Here is a 20,649-nt window from a genome sequence, read left to right as displayed (position 1 = left end):
CTTATACTATATATGTGTATATATATACATACATATATACATATGTAGGGTTTGGATTGACAAACAGTCGTAAGTGCGAGAAGTGTGGTGAGCATTTGTTGGTCTGTGGTTGCATGCGGTGGTAAAATGGAAATTTATCTTTCACCAACTCTATATTCCTGCTTGTTTATGTGCGTGTGTGCGTGCGCACGTGGTTGTGATTTCAAAGCGTAATTGAATTTTTTAATTTACTAGTATTTTAGCAATTTGCAAGGAAACTGTTTTTGGCAACTGGTTGCAGCTCGGCATGGGCTTTTGCCTTTGAAGTTTGATATTATTCTAATTGCGGATTAATTTAAGTGAAGAGACATTTTCAAAAGTTTCATGCCATTAACTTTTGGCTAGAAATTAATAAATTTAAAGTCGAGAAACTAACGATGAATGCTCTGATGGCTTCATATTATCAAAATTTAAGTTCGAAGTCTTGGGAAAATAAATATGTCAATGCAAAACAATAAGGAAAGTATATTCATTGCGTTATTAATGCGTACTGATTTAATAGCGGAGTTCGGTTCGGAGAAAAATACTGTATCAATTATAAGTCATGCAAACGGGGCTTAATCGAACTGATTGAAAGTATGTGAGACTTTTAAAAATCTCTAAATCGACTCGGGACTTTGAATAATTGGGAATAATCAGAGGTTTTTGCTTACTGCTTTCGGTTTGGGATATTAATGAAATTCTTAATTCCTGTGAAAGTACATAATATATCTGAAATTCGATTTCTTTTGTTGGCATAGATCACAGACCTGACGCAGCTCCACATAAAATAGTCTAACGGCGTCAAATCGCATGACTGAGTTGGCCGATTGATTGCGCCATTTCGTGAGATAACACTTTCACCAAACTTGGTTTTCAATAAATCGATAGTGACATTCGCTGTGTCGCTTGTAGCGCCGTCCTGTTAGAACCACATATTGTCCAAATCCATATCAGCCAATTCGGGGCAAAAATATTCGGTAAGCATTGAGCGATAGCGCTTGCCATTCAGAGTAACGTGCCGGTCTTGATCATCACGGAAGAAGTACGGCTCAATTAAGACGCCGGCCCATTAACCGCACCAAACCGTAAACCCAAATGACTCATGGTGTACATGTGAATTCTTCCCTGACCAATTACGCATATTTTGCTTATCTGCAAAGCTTTTCAGCCAAAAATGAGCGTCATCGCGGAAGATAATTTTTCGATAAAAGTTCGCATCAGTTTCAAGTTCACATTCACGAACATAAGACGATTCTGCTGGTCAAGCGGCTTCAGTTCTTGCGTCAATTTGATCTTGTAAAGATGTTGAATTAGATCCTTTTGGAAAATTCGCCACAACTACGTCACAGAGATGATCACACGCTTGAGAACGACTTGTGTGAGGGACTGATTTGGGTCTTCCTCAATTTATGCGCTAGCGGCAGCAATATTCTCGACAGCACGGGTACGGATTCTTTGTCTCACTGGCGCGGTAACATTTTATACTGTGCCTGTGATTTAAATTTTTCCACTAGACGCTCAATTGTTGATCTGACAGGACGTTTATGACGACCATAAATTGAACGTAGCGCTATTAAAGTTGGGGCCACTGACTCCGACTCGATAGTAAATTTTAATAATTTCGACTCGTTGTTGGATCGTATATCTTTTTATAATGAAATTGTAAATCGTACTGAAGAGAAATGTCAAAAGAGTAGAAAAAATTTGGCTGTCGTTAGCTGTCCATATCAGTCTAATTTTGTAGTGTCTTTATTAAAAAAACCGTTAGCTCTTCATACAATGACTGGTGCAGAAGCGTTTGAAAATGATAAAAAAGAAAGTCAGAGTTGGAGGAAATCCACCGCAAACGAAGTTAAAATAACTAACATTAAAGAAACAAGTAAGGACTACTAACTAAGTTCGGGTGAAACCCAACCTTTATGCTGTTGCAAGATGTATATGGTTAACTAACGTATCCTAATCCAAGCAACATGTTGCAAGAGTATAAAAATATTAACGGACGATTTGAGGTCAAAAAAAAGGAAGGGAAGAGGTGTGGTTATATTTTTAAGTATTACAAATGGTTTATCTCGATTTCTGACAAAGCTACGAGTCCTATAGAAAAAAGTTATATGGCAGTGTTGTAGGCAATGAAAAGATTTATAAGTTTTGTATGAAAACTTTTTCACATATCCTCAATATTTATATGAAAATATCAAAAAATAAAGTTTTTGAGTTTTATACAATTTTATTTTCTTTTATGAAATTTGAAGTAAACTTATCTATTTATGCCCCAAATACATTACGATGATTTTTTTTGTTTTCAAAAACTATCGGCCCCTGTCCACTAACGGTTGATCGGATAGGAACGAAAATCGTATTTATGCTTGTTAAAACGACCAAAACCCAAAATTTTGGTTAGAATTCATTAGACAAACACCGCTAATTTTTCAATTTTTAATATTTTCTTACGGTAGGTGGAAGTCTTTGCTTGTTTAGCGCTGTCGGAGTTCACGTGTAATTCGAAAAATATTATTTTTTTCTTTATAAACATTACTGTGGGTTTCTTGAAGTATTTTTAAACATACTTTTAAAATTTTATAGCAATTGACTTAGTAGTTTTATTCCAAGTTCGCAACAATATCTTGTGTTTGGCAGCCGAAGGCGCCTTTTAAGTTCGCAAGCTGGAGGCCTTGGCAACCACAAAAAAATACTTGAAAACAAAGAAACATAAATAAATGATCTAATTAATTTAGACATATATATATATATATAAATATATGTGGCCAATACTTCGTTACAGCGCACAGCTAATTGAACTCTGCACGTGCTCCACCACGCATGCCACTATGCGTATGAGTGACTTTTTGTTCTCATTCACTGTAGCAAAGTTTAATGAATTTTGGAAACCGCACTTTGGCGTGAATGTTGCAGTAAATTACACACCATACTAGAGGGATTAAGCAATTGTGGGTTTTTAGTTAGTTTCAGGCAAAATTTAAAATTATACTGAAAATATTACAATTGCACGCTCACATAAATTCATGGCTTGGGGCTTGCCAACGGCTGCCAAGTGCTTCCCCACACTGCGCTACTGCATGGAAATTCTATATGCGCGCATTTTTTATAATACAATAAAATGGTAGTTTTGTCATTCGTTTTGTGCGGCTTGCAAATCGCTTTGTTTGCATGTTCGTTTTGGCAGGGAAATCACGCGAAACACCGACAAAGGAATAAAAAATAACAAAACGTTTTAGAACGACAATCGGCTGTGTTGGCAGTGTGTGCGGTGTAATAACTTGCCAGCCGCATTCGAGTGGAAATGGATATGTTGTTTTGTGCTAAATAAATCATTTTATGTTTAGCTTGTAATTTTTATAAATATTGTTTTCATTTGTTTTGCTGCAACAGTCAACTGTTGTTTAGCGCGTTTTGTGCCATTGTGTTATTGATTTTTCCCCCCATAAATCGTACCAAAAAGTCTGAAAATTGTCGTGCATTTGCATGTGTGGCTTGTTGTTGTTTTGTGCATGTGTGCTTGATTTTATTGTCTGTGCTTTTTATTGTTGTCTTTTTTGTTTTACCAATTTTTTTCTAAATCCAAACAACAAGCCAGCACAAATACAAGCGTGCGTGTTTTAGTTGGCATGCAAGTCATCATTTCGCTATTTATTTAACCTCAGACTTGTAATTGAAATGATAAATGATGTTCTGGTTTCGAAATTAATGTGGCGTATGTTGCCTTTTCTGCCGAAATTCGTGGCTTTGGCGGCTGCAAAAATTAGACTTTCGGCTTTTTACGCGATCAAGGCTTTCAATGAACTATAACCCAAAAATATTGCAATATTTAACTAAAATAACAGCTTACATTGAAATTAATAGAATGGAAAATAAAACTAACCGAATGCCAGTGGCGCGCAACATAAATTATTTTGTGGAAAAAGTTTGAAAGTACATTTTTTTATAATTTTTTACGAAAGAAGAAGAAACGAAAAAAAATATTAAAAATAAAATTAAAAAAAAGATTGTACAATTTAGGTTAGAAATATGTGTTATAACATCATATGTAGGTATGTTTATGCTTTGGTATATGTTTCATTAATTTTTAATGTAAATGTTGCGCAACAGTAAAAGCAAATTAATATTTGGTATAGTGAGGATAAAATATGTTTTGCGTTATTTTAGAAGCTTTTTATTAATCTCATAATTGCTGGCATATAAATATTACATTTTACTGAGTATTAAGTCAGCTGGGGAAAAAACGGTCAGAAAAAAATTAATAAATGCAAAAAATGGAAAAAATTATAAAAAATCGGAAAAAGTCTGAAAATAATAATTAATAAAAACTTAAGAACTATACATTTACTAGTAATTATTTGAGATATTAATTTAATAGTAGAAAACCGAATTTGAAAGTGAGAGCCGGTCTCAAAACTATTCACGGGAGAAATGGTATGAGCTATTAATGGAACATGAAGTCTTAAGATGTGGTTTAAAATTGTTCAAAGTTAAAGATATTTCTTTTAGGCTTATCTATAAATTTCATTACAAAAATTGGGTAGTCGAAAAAGTCTTTTCGTATTTTGTCAATAGATGCCTTTGCAGGCGAATATCATCCGTGCTACCTATCACATTCTGTTATACCATATAGTGTTGGATAGGAGAGATTTTGAGCTTCATTTAACTAAAATAAATGAAATTCGGGAAAGATGAAAAAAAGGTACAGCTGTTCAAAAATGAGTGAAAATAATGAAGAAATTCGATTTATTTTGAAATTTTTGCATAAAAAAGGGAAGAATGCAATGCAAGCCAACAATGAAATTTGTGAAGTTTAGTTGACGATGCTGTATCAGTTCGTGTAGCAATGGTTCGCTCACTTCCGTTCTGTAAATTTCGATATGAAAGACGCATCTCGCTCTGGTCCACCTATCGTTGACAATGCCGATGAAATTATGGAAAAGATTGACCAGAACCGTCACATAAGCAGCCATGACATTGCTAAGGAACTTAACATTCATTATCAAATGGCTTGAAAAATTTAAAAAAGGCTGGCTATAAAAAGATGCTCTAAGTTTTTGGTCTGTGAAAAATTGAATGGACCTAAAAACATTTGCGATTCGTTGCCAAAACGAAATGAAATCAAACCATTTCTGAAGCGAATGGTAACAGGAGACGAAAAGTGGATCAATTACGATAATAATGTGCGAAAGAGATCGTGGTCTAAGCGTGGTGAAGCTCAACAAACGGTCGCAAAGCCAGGATTGACGCCTCGAAAGGATATGCTGAGTGTTTGCTGTGATTGGAAAGGAAATCATCCACTATGAGCTGCTCCAGTCTCGTTGAGTGATTGGTTCTACATTTCACTATCAAGAACTGATGAGATTGAAGCAAGCAATCGAAAAGAAAACGGCCAGAACTGATCAACAGAAAGGGCTTGGTCTTCCATTAGGGCAACGCTAGACCACACACATCTTTGATGAACTGATGATGACAAAAACTGGGAGAACTTGGCTGGGCTTGTATTTTAAGAACAACTTCTAAGTTTTTAACCGTTTGCCCATTACTCAGTTTGCGAAATTAAAGTTAATTAACCGCTCGCTTAATGAGAAGCGCAGCGTGGTCGGTGGCGTATACGCAACATTTAAATGAAGCAGGCACGTGTTGGCATTCGCTTGCTGCTACTGACTGACTGACGCCGTTTTGCATATGTATTTGTTTATTTTCGGCAGAAAAACTCCAAAAAAAAATTACAAAAATAAACTCAATAAATTAACGGTGTGTTTACAACGCTTTAAAGTGTTTTCGACGAAGCATTAATTTTTTTCGTAATTTTGCCGAATATAGCCTCAGCAAGCAAAATACCAACTACGTGCTAACACGCACACATATGCGCAGACGATTGCCGGCAGCAATTCTAAAGCCACGCATACCAGCGCGCACGTAGCTGCCACTGTCGGTCCGCCACTTTGCTGTCTCCAACAAACCTTCACTTTCGCCGCACGAAGGCGCATTTCGGTGCTTTGGCAGCTTTTGTGTAATTTACCAACATTTACATAATTCGTATTCAATTTACTTTTTCCTTCAACTTCAGCCTGTAATTGCGTGAGCTGTGCGCTGGGCGGGGTAGGCGCTGGCAGTACGCGTCTCTGGGTCTTTGTGCGCCACGTTATTGTCATTGCGCCACGCTTTTCGGTCGCCGAAACTATTTTCCTATTGTTTTCGCATCCGCCGAGTAGTAGAAACAATAATTGAGCTTTTTTGTTTTTGCTTTTGTTACTGTTACTGTATTTATTTTCGTATTCATTGTGTAACTGTCAATGTCCTTGTGACACGCTTAACATTTGTGTCTACGGCAATTTTCCCGTTCAAATTCATAAAGCGACGGCGTAGCGCGGCGAGTGCAGGCGTGCAGAGCTGGTGCTTAATGATAATAAAAACAAAGGAGCGCAGTAAGCGCGCACGTACGCACTAGACAAACTTGCGTCGCACAAGCGAAGGCGAAAGCAAACAAAGTGGCACACACACACACACACACACAAACATAGTTACAGTCACACAAATGTTGCTATTTGCTTTGCTGAGTGGTTTTCGCATGACATGCATACATATGTGGCTATATATACATATGCGGATATGCTATAATATATGTGAATATATTATAATAAAGAACCAAGCGCCTAAGCAATTGAGTTCTATTAAAACAATATCAAAAATACGAAAATTCTGCAGAAATTTAAGTTCGCTTGTCAATGTGCCTTATTCCTAGCGTATTTTTGGCCGTTTCTATTTGCCTCAATCTAACATAAGGAACTAAGGAACTGTGTGCTGGTGTAATATCTCAAGCATTCCAATTCGGTTGTGGAAATCGCGGAATTAGTATTGAGATGTAAGATAATTGAAAATATGTATCAAAAACAAGTAAGGAGGGCGCAAGTACTGTTCAAATAGAATATTCGGCCACCTTACAAGCTTTTGGAGCTTAAAGAGCGTAAAACATAACGAGTTAATTACATTTTTTAACCAAAAATGTCTTATTAATGTTTCCGGTTGAACACGAAATTTGCTATATAAGAATTTTCGGAAATTTCTTTAGCCGATTTTTTTAGTTTTGAAAAATTTTACTTTCAACAAAATATTAAAATTTCATTGAAGTGAAAGGTATGATAACAACGGAATTGTGTGCATACAAAACGGGCAGCTTGTTATGTCGCTGCCATACTACAAATGTTCATGTAGTCGTGCAGTCATATCGTGTTAGACCAAATTGTGAATCTAAACCATCCTCGAATTTGCTTGAACACACACAAAAATTTTTATCAAAATCGGCCCAGTCATTTAAGAGGAGTTTAGTGACATACACACGCACAAAATTAATATATAGTATATGTATACAAGATGTGGGGATATTTTATGTTTTCATGATAAAGCGCAAGTATATCGAAAGGCAAGTTAACGCCAAACAAAATAAGCTTACCAGCTGAAACATCCTCTTTCCTTTGGAGGCTTGAACCTCCAAAGACGCTGAGAATATATTACCCATAATTAAAACGAGTTCTTGAAAATAAACCTAAAATTCTATTGCTATAGAGCGTGTATTTTCGGCTGAAAGCTTTTCGTTTTATTAATTCAATTATTTTTACACATTTTCATCAGCACAACTAGAATTGTGAATTGCAGCCCATTCGAATTGCGCCATATTGATGCCAATTAATACCGAATTGATGATCAAATTTAATACCCACACATTGGTCCAAAAGAAAGCGTGAAAGATTTGTATATGGTTTTCCCGCAGATTCACGTCGCAGAGTCGCAAGTCGATCTATGTATGAAACACAATTTTAGATTGTCTTCAGTGAGTTTACTTCAGTTGTCTTATACTCACCACTCATTGCAATGGGCGCACAGCAGCCCTCGCTTTGTAAGTTTTCCTACTATTATTATCAAAATGTCTTGCAGTGCATTTTCTTCATTCCTTAAAGCGTCATTTATAAGAGCAATGAGGAGAGCATCGAAGACCAGAACCAAGAATTTCGGCAGATGCGCATCACAAGTATAGCAAGCGTCGTATAGGCACATAAGCATGTGATTCGATAAAAAAATAATTTGAAGCTTTTCCAAAAGCGCAATCCTTTGGAACCAACGAAAGCGTTCCAGGAAGCAAGTGAACAGCTTCTTCGATTGCCACCCTAGAGTGAGAGCGCATAGAAAGGGCTCGTTACTTTGTTCGCATCGTTGAGTGCAGCACTCGCTGCTTGGTAGTTGTTCTTCATGTTTTCTCACAAAGTGATTTAAGCTTTGATGAAATCTCAGAAAATTCCACATTATCATAAATCTACCGAAAAGTGCCAGCTCGAATATTGGTGATCCGATAACATCGTTTAGGTAGAAACTAAAATTTCGTGCAGCTGCAACACAAATCCATATGAATAATAGAAATTTCAACATCAGCAAAAGGTGTATGTATGTGTAGAATTCAGTGCTTGTAACGTGATTCGGCAGCGTTGCGGCTTTCTCGTGTAAATCAATAATTTTGTTGAAGAAATTATTTAGGAATTTACTGGTACTTCTCCTTTGAAACTGATATAGAATAGTAGTTAACTTGATAACGGTAGTTAAACAGGTGACTGTAAGAGAAATCATACCAATCAGCGCATATTCGCCCATTCGCCGTGTTAGTTCGGCCATGTTATACAATATTCTTATTGGTAAACTCAGCATAACTATTGAGTACATGGTGACAATTGCGAAGAGTGTGCGGTGAATTCGCCGACGAATAATTGGACTTTGTTTATGCCGTTCAAAACGTTTTGTAGTCTCGTTGTAATACAAATCCACCAAGTGAAACGAACGAAAAAGTTTAAAGCAATATTTTGCAACAAATACATATAAGTTGTCCATCACTGCACGAGACTAAACTTGAAATGGAGTTCGCGCTGGTTAAAACATGAGATATTCACAGAAGACACCAACACAAGGCATTCAATATTTATATGACATTATCGACATTAATTAATATAATGTTATGAATTAAAAGTAATATGTGTGAGTTATTTGAGGCAGTGGGTATCTCAAAAGCCCGCATGGGTCAGATACTATAAGAAATACGTGGCATGAGAAAGCTGTCAACAATGTAGAGAAGGGATGAACAATGAAAACAAGCTAAGGGGAAAAATAGAGTTCAAGGGTTGAGGAAATGAAACACTGCCAAAAATTTTTCTATGTCAAGAAAGCCAAATGGCTTAAGCCTCCAAGGGCACTAAAAATTCATTACCTTGTAACCATAGGTATTCTTTTGTTTCAAAAACTAATCCATTACAAAGAAACACGAGAGCTGCGAATGATGAATCGGTAAAACTTGACTTCCGAATTTTTTCGTAGCTCCGATCTACTAGCCTATACTTAGTCATCTGCTGGACATTACTAGAAATATGACATGCACTGAGAAACGATATATTAAAACCAACAAGTAAGGAAGGGCTAAGTTCGGGTGCAAGTGAACATTTTATACTCTTGCAACTTGCAAGAATCAAAGCCAGGGAAATACTTTAAGGTGTAAAACAAATCATATAGAGTAAAATCAGCCGGATGTTCGAAAGTCAAATTTATCTATTTAAGGCACGAAGATACACTGTTACGAATTAAACACGCTCTCTTATTTTCATTGAGATAACAAATATATTGGCCGATATATGCGGTACAAAGTCACCGGAAGTTCGAAAATCTATATTTTAAGTATATGGGGGCTAAGAGCAGTATTTGTCTGATTCAATCCATTTTTAATATACAGGCGAACCATTATAAGAGAAGGATTATCTCATAATTTCAGTTATATATATCACACATTGACCGACATTTTCAATCAGCAGGCGACTATGGGCACTCTGGTCCAAATATTCGGTATAATATATATTGGTCATAAGTTGTCATATACATACATACTCAAGACATTACTCGTGCAAAGTTTTATCATATTATATTAGTTGCTTTTTGAAACTGAACGAATCAAGTGGAATTTATAATTGTGCTATATGGGAAATAGGCGTGGTTGTTGTCCGATTTCGTCCATTTTCCCACTGTGAGATAAGAATGTTAGAAAAATTGCCGAAATCGGTTGATTGGGTGCCGATATATGGGACTTCACCAAAAAAGTCGGCAACGCCATGCCTATCGTCCAGTTTTCACACCGGCTGCCAATAATGCTTTCTCATACCATCTCGGTGGTAAAACTTAATGTCTCTGGCGCATTTAGTTATTGATTTATCGCGGTTTTAGTAGTTTTTAACATACCGTTACATGGGGAGTGAGCGGGATTATCCTCCGATTTCATCCAGCAAATTTGGTTGTGTTTTTTGTAGCTTAAGTGGTTCAGGAGATATATACAATAAACTTATTAGAGGGCGGGCGTGGCAGTAGTCCGATTACACTTATCAACAAACACGATTTTTTTCGTACTTTGGAACCCACATACCAAGTTTCATTAAGATATTTCAATTTTTACTCAAGTTACAGCTTGCACGGACTGACGTACGGACGGACAGACAGATAGTCAACCGGATTTCAACATTTCTCGTCATCCTGATCATTTATATATAGTATATATAACCCGATATCTATCTCGGTTAGCTTTAGGTGATACGTACAACCGTTTGGTGAACGAACCTATAATACTCTGTAGCAACTGGTTGCAAGAGTACAAAAATCGTGCTTATCCGTTTGAAATAATATATAGTTAGTATGAGAAAGCCAATGAAAGAAAAACGCATTAGGTTAGAAGAACCAAAGTTAAAGCAGGAATCAGCCGTGAACGGCTGGCTTTGTGCTTACCAAAACTGTTGGATACGAATAACCAGAACCTTATAAAACTATGTTAGTGGATAAAAGGATAGCGGCGTACCAAGCACTCCTGCATATATCTAGCAAGTTCATCGGCTCTTGAAAAAGTTACAGTGGTCTGATTTTGGATGTTAAAGCTAATGGCGAGCTCCCGACGGAAGTCTTTCCCTCCTACCTTTCACCCTAGATTCATTCATAACATATCGCACTCTACCTCTTCTCCAGTTATTTCGCCCCATCCATTTATGCACAAGGAATGCGATTATTTTTATTGAGCGTGTATTTGAGGTTGAAGGTATCTGGTTTTCACTTGAGTGTATTTTTTTTTTATACGCTTTCCTAACCACAACTAGAATTGTGATTTGCAGCCCATTCGAATTGCGCCATATTGATGCCAATTAATACCGAATTGCCGATAAAATTTAATACGCTCATCTTGGTCCAAAAGAAGGCGTGAAAGATTTGTATGTGGTTTTCCCGCAGATTCAGGTCGCATAGTCGCAAGTCGATCTATGTATGAAACACAATTTTAGGTTGCGGTCAGTGAGTTTACTTCAGTTGTCTTATACTCACCACATAGAGCAACTCATTGCAATGGGCGCACAGCAGCCCTCGCTTTGTAAGTTTTCCTACTATTATTATCAGAATGTCTTGCAGTGCATTTTCTTCATTCCTTAAAGCGTCATTTATGAGCGCAATAAGAAGTGCATCCAAGACCAGAACCAAAAACTTTGGCAACTGTGCCACACAAACACTGCACAAATCATATTGGCACAAAAGCAACTGGTTGGATAAAAAAATGATTTGGAATTTCTCCGAAAGGTTAATCTTTACTAACCATCGAAAGCGTTCCAGAAAGCAAGTGAACAGCTTTTTCGATTGGCACCACAGAGTGAGGGCACCTAGAAACGTGCTGTTTCTTGGCTTGCATCGTTGAGTGCAGCACTTGCTGCTTTGTAGTTGTTCTTCATGTTTTCTGATGAAACGATTCAAGCTTTGATGGAATCTCAGAAATTTCCACATTATCATAAAATTACCGAAGAACGCCAGCTCGAGTATTGGAAATCCGATGATATCATTTCCAAAAAATGTAAAGCTAATTGCAGCTGCAACACAAATCCATATGAGTAATAGAAATTTCAACATCAGCAAAAGGTGTATGTGTGCGTAGAATTCGGAGCTTACAACGTAATTCGGCAGTGTTGCGGCTTTCTCGTGTAAATCAATAATTTTATTGAAGAAATTATTTAAGAATTTGCTAGTACTTCTCCTTTGAAATTGATATAGAATAGTGCTTAAGTTGATAACGACGGTTAGACAAGTGACTGAAAGGGAAGCTAAACTAATCAGTGCATATTCACCCATTGTCAATGTCAGCTCGTCTATGTTGTACACTATTGCGACTGGCATAGATAACATCACTATTGAGTATAAGGTGACAAGTGCGAAGAGTGTGCGATGAATGCGCCGACGAATAATTGGACTTTGTTTATGCCTTTCAAAACGTTTTGTAGTCTCGTTGTAATACAAGTCCACGAAGTGAAACGAACGAAAAAGTTTAAAGCCATATTTGGCGACAAATAGGTATAAGTTGTCCATCACTGTACGAGACTTAGCCTGAAATGGAGTTCGTACTTTCAATAACATGAGTACTGACGGAAACCGCCAACAAAATGTACTCGACATTTATATAAAATTATCGACCTTAATTGGTATAATGTCGTGAATTAAAGGTAATATTCATTTATAAAGGCTAAGTGTCAATGAAGAGCGCAAAGAAAGGTACACATTAAGGTGGTAGAAAATGAAAGTATTTGCAACCAGAAACTAGCTTACCAAACAAAATAGAGGCAAAATAATTTCTTATGAACAGAATAACCGATTTAATTGTTATTGACGCTCGATTGCAGTATGAAGTAACATACAGGTTAAAGAGAGAGGTATCTCAAGCAAATTGTGATAGTTTTCCCATATTATTCTGTCTCCTGTTTGCTTACTCAAGATAAGAAGCGCAACAGTGAGACCGCAACAGAACAGCGAGTGATTCGGTTCAAGCACAAACTGAAGATGTTTCTGCATTTATTTATGACCGTCGAGAAGACACGACTAGCTCTATACCTCAGAGGTGACGGAAAGAAAAAACGTGACTTTCAGTGGCAAAATTGTTTCGAATAAGGTGAAGATTGCTCTATCGGATGACTCCCTTTGTATGAGAAGAAATTGGCTTACCCCATAAAAACTCGTAAGCTGAGACATCCTTGGTTGAATTGTTCGAAATGGATGAACTGCGCTCCGATTCACCAGGAAAATTATTTTTGTGACGGGAAGAAGTGGTTACAAAGCCACTGGGTTAGACGTTTCTTGTTGAAAAATTAACCACAATTTTTACAATTTCCTGTGTTTCTTTTGTATGTTAAATAAATATTAAAATAAAATCTTTACCTAAATAGAATCAAACTGAGTCTTTATTGTTGTACTATATCAACATTTTTTTGCCACATTGCTGTTGTTTACTGTGCAATTACTACCTAATCCATCCATCTGAAATTGGCCCATATTAATTGCGATGAGTATCAAACCATGAATATGGTCGAACATATACACCTTGGACCAACTCATACCTTTCATGATTTTAATGTTATTGGATCCTATGTTCTTGCGGCAGAAGTACTCATCAATCTAAATAAATACAGTTTAGAGTAAAATATATGTATTTATGGTAAATTATTCACCAAACGCAGCAAATCTTTGCAGTCTTCGCAAACGACGTCGCGCTTCAGCAACTTCCCCACGATTATAGTCAGCATTCCATTGAAAGTTTCTTCTTCTTCCACCAGTTCATCATTAACCATGGCATATAGTAGCATATTGAAGATGTACAATAAAGCATTTGGTATGTATGTTTCACATTTATAACATGGAGAATTAATACACATTAGGAGAAGGTTAAGCAGCCTTATGAGCCTTTAATTTCCAAAGATGGCGAGTTTTTCAAACCAACTGAAACGCTCCAGCAAACTACTAAGCACCTGATTGGTCTGATTGCATAGCATAATCGTCTCACGAACTGGCTCGTTATGCTCTTTACATGTCGCGTTGCACTTCGGTTTGTAGGCCAGCTGCTCACTCCGACTCTTGAGAAAAGTGCCTAACAGCTGGTCGATCTTTAGCAAATTTAGTAGCAGCATATATTTTGCAAAATAAGCAAGTTCGAATATTGGAAAGCCAAAGATGTCACTTATCATGGGTTGGAAACTAGCGCAGCCACTTTTAAATCCCAAATAATAAACACTAATTTTGACAGCAATAATAATTTAATACATAACTCAACCATAGCGCTTCGACCAGTCAGTGCTCTGACTTTTTCGTTAATTTCGAATAAAGTGTTGAGCAATTTTAACAGAATCTTGCTCGTGCTGCCCCTCTGCATTTGATATAAGATAATGACAGCATTGGCGAGGCATCCAACACACCAAAATAATATGTACGGAAGACTGGAAAATTTGTAGTTGTCATACTCTAAAGCGAACTTTGATAAGTTATATAACAAGATAATTGGAGCGATTAATATCTGGGCGTCGTACAGGCCGATCATCCAGAACAATACGCGATGAACTATGCGTCGCTTGCGTGGATTGCGTCGTTGATGCTCCAAAAGTTTTGTTGTCTTGTTGTAAAATAGATCGGTGAAGTAGAGCAGCCGAGACAACTGGTGGTAAAACCATGCAGATTTTTTAAATAAATAGTCCATGGCTCCTTGTGCGCCACGACGAAGCTGAACAACAAATAACCAACCGACATGGAGGCATGTGAGTGAAGCGCAGGTGTACGGCGAGGCCTTTGTTTGTAAGTGCATGTGTGCATTGACAAATTACGATAATTTGTGGCAGTAATAAATACAATAAATATAGGTAATTAAGCGCGTAATGAACTTCATAGTCGGTTATGTTTTGTGAGTTGGTGTTACACAGTGGATTGTGGTTTCAAACTAAAGTACTGAGTACTTATAATGTCAGAAAAATTTTTTTGTAAGCGCCATCGAATCTTGATATATAGTGCCAAACTGATTAATGTATGACTGAAGCATCTCTTACTCTCAGCACCTTAACATTTTAACCGCTGTCTTACTATATATCTCTGAAATGTAGCGGAAAGATGGCGCTCATTTATACAGACTATAATAGTAGCAGAATGTGCTTATTGTGACATACACGAGTTACTATGATCTTTTTATTTGAACGTACACATATTTACCAAATTGACATTATGTTAATAAAGCTTAATGATTTCGTTAGAATTCTCTCCCACCAAAAGCTGAAAACCATCGATAAGCTTCGCCCAGTCGAAGTTCAAAGTAAATAACTAAATCTACTAAATTCTCCTCTTTGTTGTGCAGGCTTTTCAAACCCTGACTGATCCAATCAAACTCGAAATATTTTAAACCATTTTCAATCTTCGCTCTCAATGCCCACCAGCTAATTCAATTATTGTAGGCGCCGAGGTGCTACACATCTTTATGTTGTTTTTGTTGTAGTGTGCACGATTTCACTTCAAAGGTTAGCGAGGCTTTGCATGGTTGAGATGTTTCGGTGTGATGGTCACGGCACGTGCCGGAAGGAGTCACCGTTACCAGAAAGTACAAAATGGCAGTATGTAGAGGTAGCGCCGTAAAGTATGCTTCGTCAGTTGACAGCAAGTGGCTAGAGCACTGGAAATCCCAAATTTGCGTAATGTAGCCGAGGAAACCAACAAGTCAGCTTCACTTTTACGGCAGTATTTGTTTTATTAATTATTTTCTGAATTAATTTCTATTGCGATTTCCATTTCTATAATCGTAGGCAGACATAGTTCGCTGGTGCTCCCTGCCCAGGCGTCACTTTTTTGATGGCGCGTAGAGGGAAAATTAATTTTAAATTCAAACAAAAACTTTTTGAGCATTCACACACATACACACGCAAACACAAACACCAATTCAAGCGTTTGCTAAAGCGTGCTAAAGAAGTTTATATATTTGTGTGTGTGTGTCGGTGGCTGTGTGAGCACGCGTCGGCCCGCTATCGCAAATTACGTCGGAAAACAAAAGAAAATTACTAATTTCACACACAATTTATTTTCGCTTATACATAGGCAATATTGTTACAGATTCCTGCCCAAACACACATATACGCAGGCATGCGTTTAGACACACACACACATGCATGAATGGCTGTGCGCAAAGAAGTCGTGCGACAACGCATTTTTGTTTGACTTCGTAGAACATCATTTAGGAGTTGAAAATTTTAAAATTATTCCATTTGCAAATATTAGCAGTTTGTTGAGTAAATATTTTTTGGGGCCTGTGTTGGAGGCAAGACGCGCACAAGCATGAATATTCGACGCAATTTGCAGCTAATTAAATATGCAAAATGAGAGCGAGAAGTTTTTTGTGTTTGTATTTGTGTGAGCTGCGCTGGACCGGCATAAATTACGGGAATGATAAAGCAAAATGTGCAGAAAATAAATTTAAAATAATTTATTGTTTAATTGAACAAAGAGTTTATCACTAGCAATTTAAATTTGGAAAAGCAAATTCGGGAATTTCATTGCATTTTAAGAGCGAGAGTGTGTGTCACATCATTTTTAATTGGATTTTATGCACGCATATGAAGTTTTAAGTACAATATTGGGTAGTCGAAAAAGTCCTTTCGTATTTTGTCAATAGATGTCGTTGCAGTCGTATATCTCCAGTGCTACCAATCACATTGTGTTACACCATATGGTGTTGGAAACGTGAGATCTTAAGCTTCCTTCATAAAAACAAAAAAAAAATGAACTTTGAGGAAGTTGGAAATTCTGGTTTGGAAATTTTCGAAATTTTGATTTACACTAATGGAGTAATGGCTCTATCGGAAAAATGGTAAAAAGTGGTGGACTAAAATGATGCATATTTGTTTATTTATTTATTGGTATAAATATAAAAAAAATTAAAAAAAGAAAATGTTGAAAGTTTGATTAGAAATACGAAAATACTTTTTCGACTACCCAATATTAAAATTGTATTAAACCAATTTGACTTCTCCGCTCAAAATTGAGTGACATTTCTGAGCGTAAAGTCGCGCAGCTTTGGCTTCTAGTCTTTAAATAGGTCAGTATGATTCTTCGAAGAGCCGATAGCCAATTGAGGCATAACGCCAATTCATTAATCATGACTTCATAACTGTAAATCTCGCTGCCATTACAATGATGCGAGTGTCTGTAGGAAAATCATGTGTGTGCCACATACATACGTACTAGAGGGGGCCGGTTTTTTTTCCATAAATTGATCGAAGTTTAAAAATCTGAATAATCGATTAAATGGGAAACATGTGACAAACGTTGTTGTGCGATCTGACCGATTCTGACAGATAATCAATATACATACATATATATATAGCAAACTACTCCTACGTATTAAACTTCATTCGAATATCTCCAAAACTGACGAAAAAATGCTTACGGGTTCTAAAAAGCTTCGCCTTTAAAAACGCTGACTCGAAACCGGTCTTTGACCAAAGGTCTCTTAAACAAAATTGTTTAGAGTAAACCATAGAACAGTTCCCGCATGCGAGATTTTCCTGATTTTTTGGCTCCTTATAAATCAACCCGCTCTAATATACACGTACATATATACAAGCTCTCTGCGATCTTCGGCTTCTCTACGAGTACGAGTATTTGCTCCTCGCCAATTGTAGCGCTTCGAGTGTGTTCAACGCTTGATATTTTCACATAAACAGGTCAATGGGTCAATATTCAATGTAATAATGCATTTCAGTATCTAGCCATAACCACATACACACATACGCATATATAAAAGAGCACAGCTATACACAAACGTAGCTCCATATGTACACATGCGTCAAAGCTGTCGCCGCGCCATTAGCTGGTCGTGCGCTGCAGAGTTGTTGTGTCAGCAGAATTGACAGACGATAGGGAATTTTATATTGCCATGATTGCTTTCTGCAAAATAATCAATCAAACAAAATGACTGTGGTGGCACACAAAGTACTAGATGTGGCAATGCGAGGGTTGCACGAAGTGTTTTGTTATCATACTTTGATGAAATAAAGACTTTCATCATTCTGTTGAGCTAGGTACAATTCATATCGGTTCAAAAAATATCACTGCAATCCAAAAACCTTTAGGAGAACCCTCGCAAGTGCTCGATTATGCTTCCTTCGTCCTCATGTCTGCTGTGCATAAATAACTGTAGCTTATAACCAATTTTGTGGACAATACCTTGAGGGTATACAATTTCATTATAGCTCTCCAGCCAGTCAATTTTCCATTAGATTAATAGTAATAAAAGTGTTCCAAGAATATTTTATAAACAAAAAAAAAAAATCGCTTGCGCTAATTCCATCGCTTGTATTTGACATATAGAAAGCAGTTATAAGATTATTTTGCGCTCAAGCAAGCGAGCTTATTAATTTTTGTTTTGCTTTTGACCTAACTGCAACAAAAACTATTACAAACACATTTATATTTCATATTTTTTATGATTTCGTTTAACATAAATATTTAAATTAATATTAAGTGCGGTTTCTTGTAATTATTATCGGCACTTTCGAAGTAACCAAGTGTGTGGCTGTTAATGAAGTAGCATGCCATCGACGAACGCGCACGCTGTCGACCTACATACCCCATTACGACTTTCTTCAGGCTCGCTCAAGTGATTACAACTCGCATTATGGCCACTCATACTGTGATTTACAGCTTTGCGGGCCAAAGCGTTATGGAGTGTGGCGAAAGGAGTCAAGCAAAGGAGTGTGGCGCGGCGGAGTTTGCGGTTTTTCGAGTGAAGCTAAGTTGCTTTCACTTGCACTTCGGCGCACTAAGCTGCTAAAATATGCACTAATGAGATTAAAGCGCTGCTTTGTGTTGTCTGAAGGCTGACTAGGTGCTATTTTCATGCATAAAGAATAATTATTTATTTTTAAAATTATTTTTAAAACGCGAGGTAAGTGCGAGAGGGGGAAAATTACTACGAGAGTGCTTTGTGGTAACTTCATATTTTATTTTTATTTTTTTATGGTGGTTTTCTGTGGAATTTATTAATTTTAATAATTACCATAACAGCTACTTGCTTAATTGAGTACTTTTGCTAAAAAGAAGAAAAATTTTTTTTCCATTTCACTGAATACAGTAAAGTAAATAATGAATTAAGTTCTAATTGTAATCGAATTGAGTTATCGGTTATTATAGCGGTTAATATGGGTCGCTAGGAATATGAACCGGTGGCTCGTAGTGTTTTTAGATATTTTACGATCTACCAGTGTATTATATATGATGCCTACAATGTCCAAGTAACACACTTTGAGTTATCGGTTATTGTAACGGTTAGTATGGGTCACTGAAAATATGAACGAATAATTCTTGGTGTTTTTAGATTTTTTACAATCTATCGGGGTCTTTTATTCCTATGAAGCCTACAATTGTTTATTGTATTTATAGATAATTTACGATCTTTCAGTGTCTTAATTGTGAGCTTTTGCAAAAATAAATCATTTATTTTCCATTTCACTGAGAGTACAGTAAACAATTAAGTAAGTTCTACATGTGATCGGTTTGAGTTATCGGTTATTAGAACGGTTAGTGTGGGTCACTGGGAATATGAATGGATAATTCTTGGTGTTTTCAGGTATTTTACAATCTGTCAGGATCTTATACCAATTTGAAGCCTAGAACTATTTGTACTCTAATGTACAGTGTTACAAATTTCTAACCATTTTAGTTAGTTCAGCTACCCACAATGTGCCCAAATGAAGTCACTAACGTAGGAATAGCTTAAATACAAAGCTCATTATGATATCTACATGCTTTAAATTTTCACATAAGAAATATATTATTACATGTAGTATATATATACATACATATAATATTGCAAAAATAGCAAAAATATAGTCATACGCTCAAGCTTGGTGAAAAATACCTACACTAACATATACATACAAAAGTAAGTATATGAAAGTTTCATTTCATGATTACTATTATTATTTCTTTTGACTTGCACGTTGGTTTTTTGACATACGCACACATACACACATGCATACATGCCCCTATACCGATCTGTATTATGCAACGACATGCGGGCAGGTATTCCTGCTGATTATGCTACATTTCCGCATTTGATTGCGTGCGCCCCTACTATATTATGCTGTATTGTTGACTGTCATTATCATTATTATTACTTTCTTGTTATTTTATTACGCATTTTTTGCGCATCACTTCAAGTTTCATGCACAAGCTTTTGTTGCATGCAAGAAATTTTGCAAAATATTTAAGATATTTTGTTGTTGCGTTCTTTTTGCCTGAGGACAAAGATACGATTTTAATAGAGCATTGTAATTAGTAAAATATTTTCAGTGTTTTTCTGACAGCAGTGCAGTGTCTTTTGTGAATATCAGTTTATACGAACTTTAGCACGCGTATTCTATTTAAGCTACTGAAAAGAAATAAAAAACTTGCAGAACTCGGTATGGAAACACTTGCAGCGTAAATGAACGGTGTTTTGTAGATAACTGTATCATATGTATTAAGGAAATGATGGGCTTAATTTAATTTGGCAGTCATTTGCAATGTACGAAATGTTGCTCATACGCAGTGTTCTGCTGACAGCTGAGTGGGATTATTGAGAGGGGCTGTCAATACTTAAGCGTATTGCTGCATATTTGAAAGGCATATTGCGAGAATACAAGAATCGATGTAGTTTTTGGCCTAAAACTAAAAATTTAAAAGCTTCTTCTTCTTGATTTCTACCAAACAAGCAGATGAGTTCAGCGTCGTTAAGAGAGTATTCTA

The sequence above is a fragment of the Bactrocera neohumeralis genome, chromosome 3 (genome assembly GCF_024586455.1).
Source record: "Bactrocera neohumeralis isolate Rockhampton chromosome 3, APGP_CSIRO_Bneo_wtdbg2-racon-allhic-juicebox.fasta_v2, whole genome shotgun sequence".
NCBI classification, from domain to species: Eukaryota; Metazoa; Arthropoda; class Insecta; order Diptera; family Tephritidae; genus Bactrocera; species Bactrocera neohumeralis.
The sequence above is the reverse complement of the archived record's forward strand: the minus strand, read 5'-3'. Positions refer to the sequence as shown.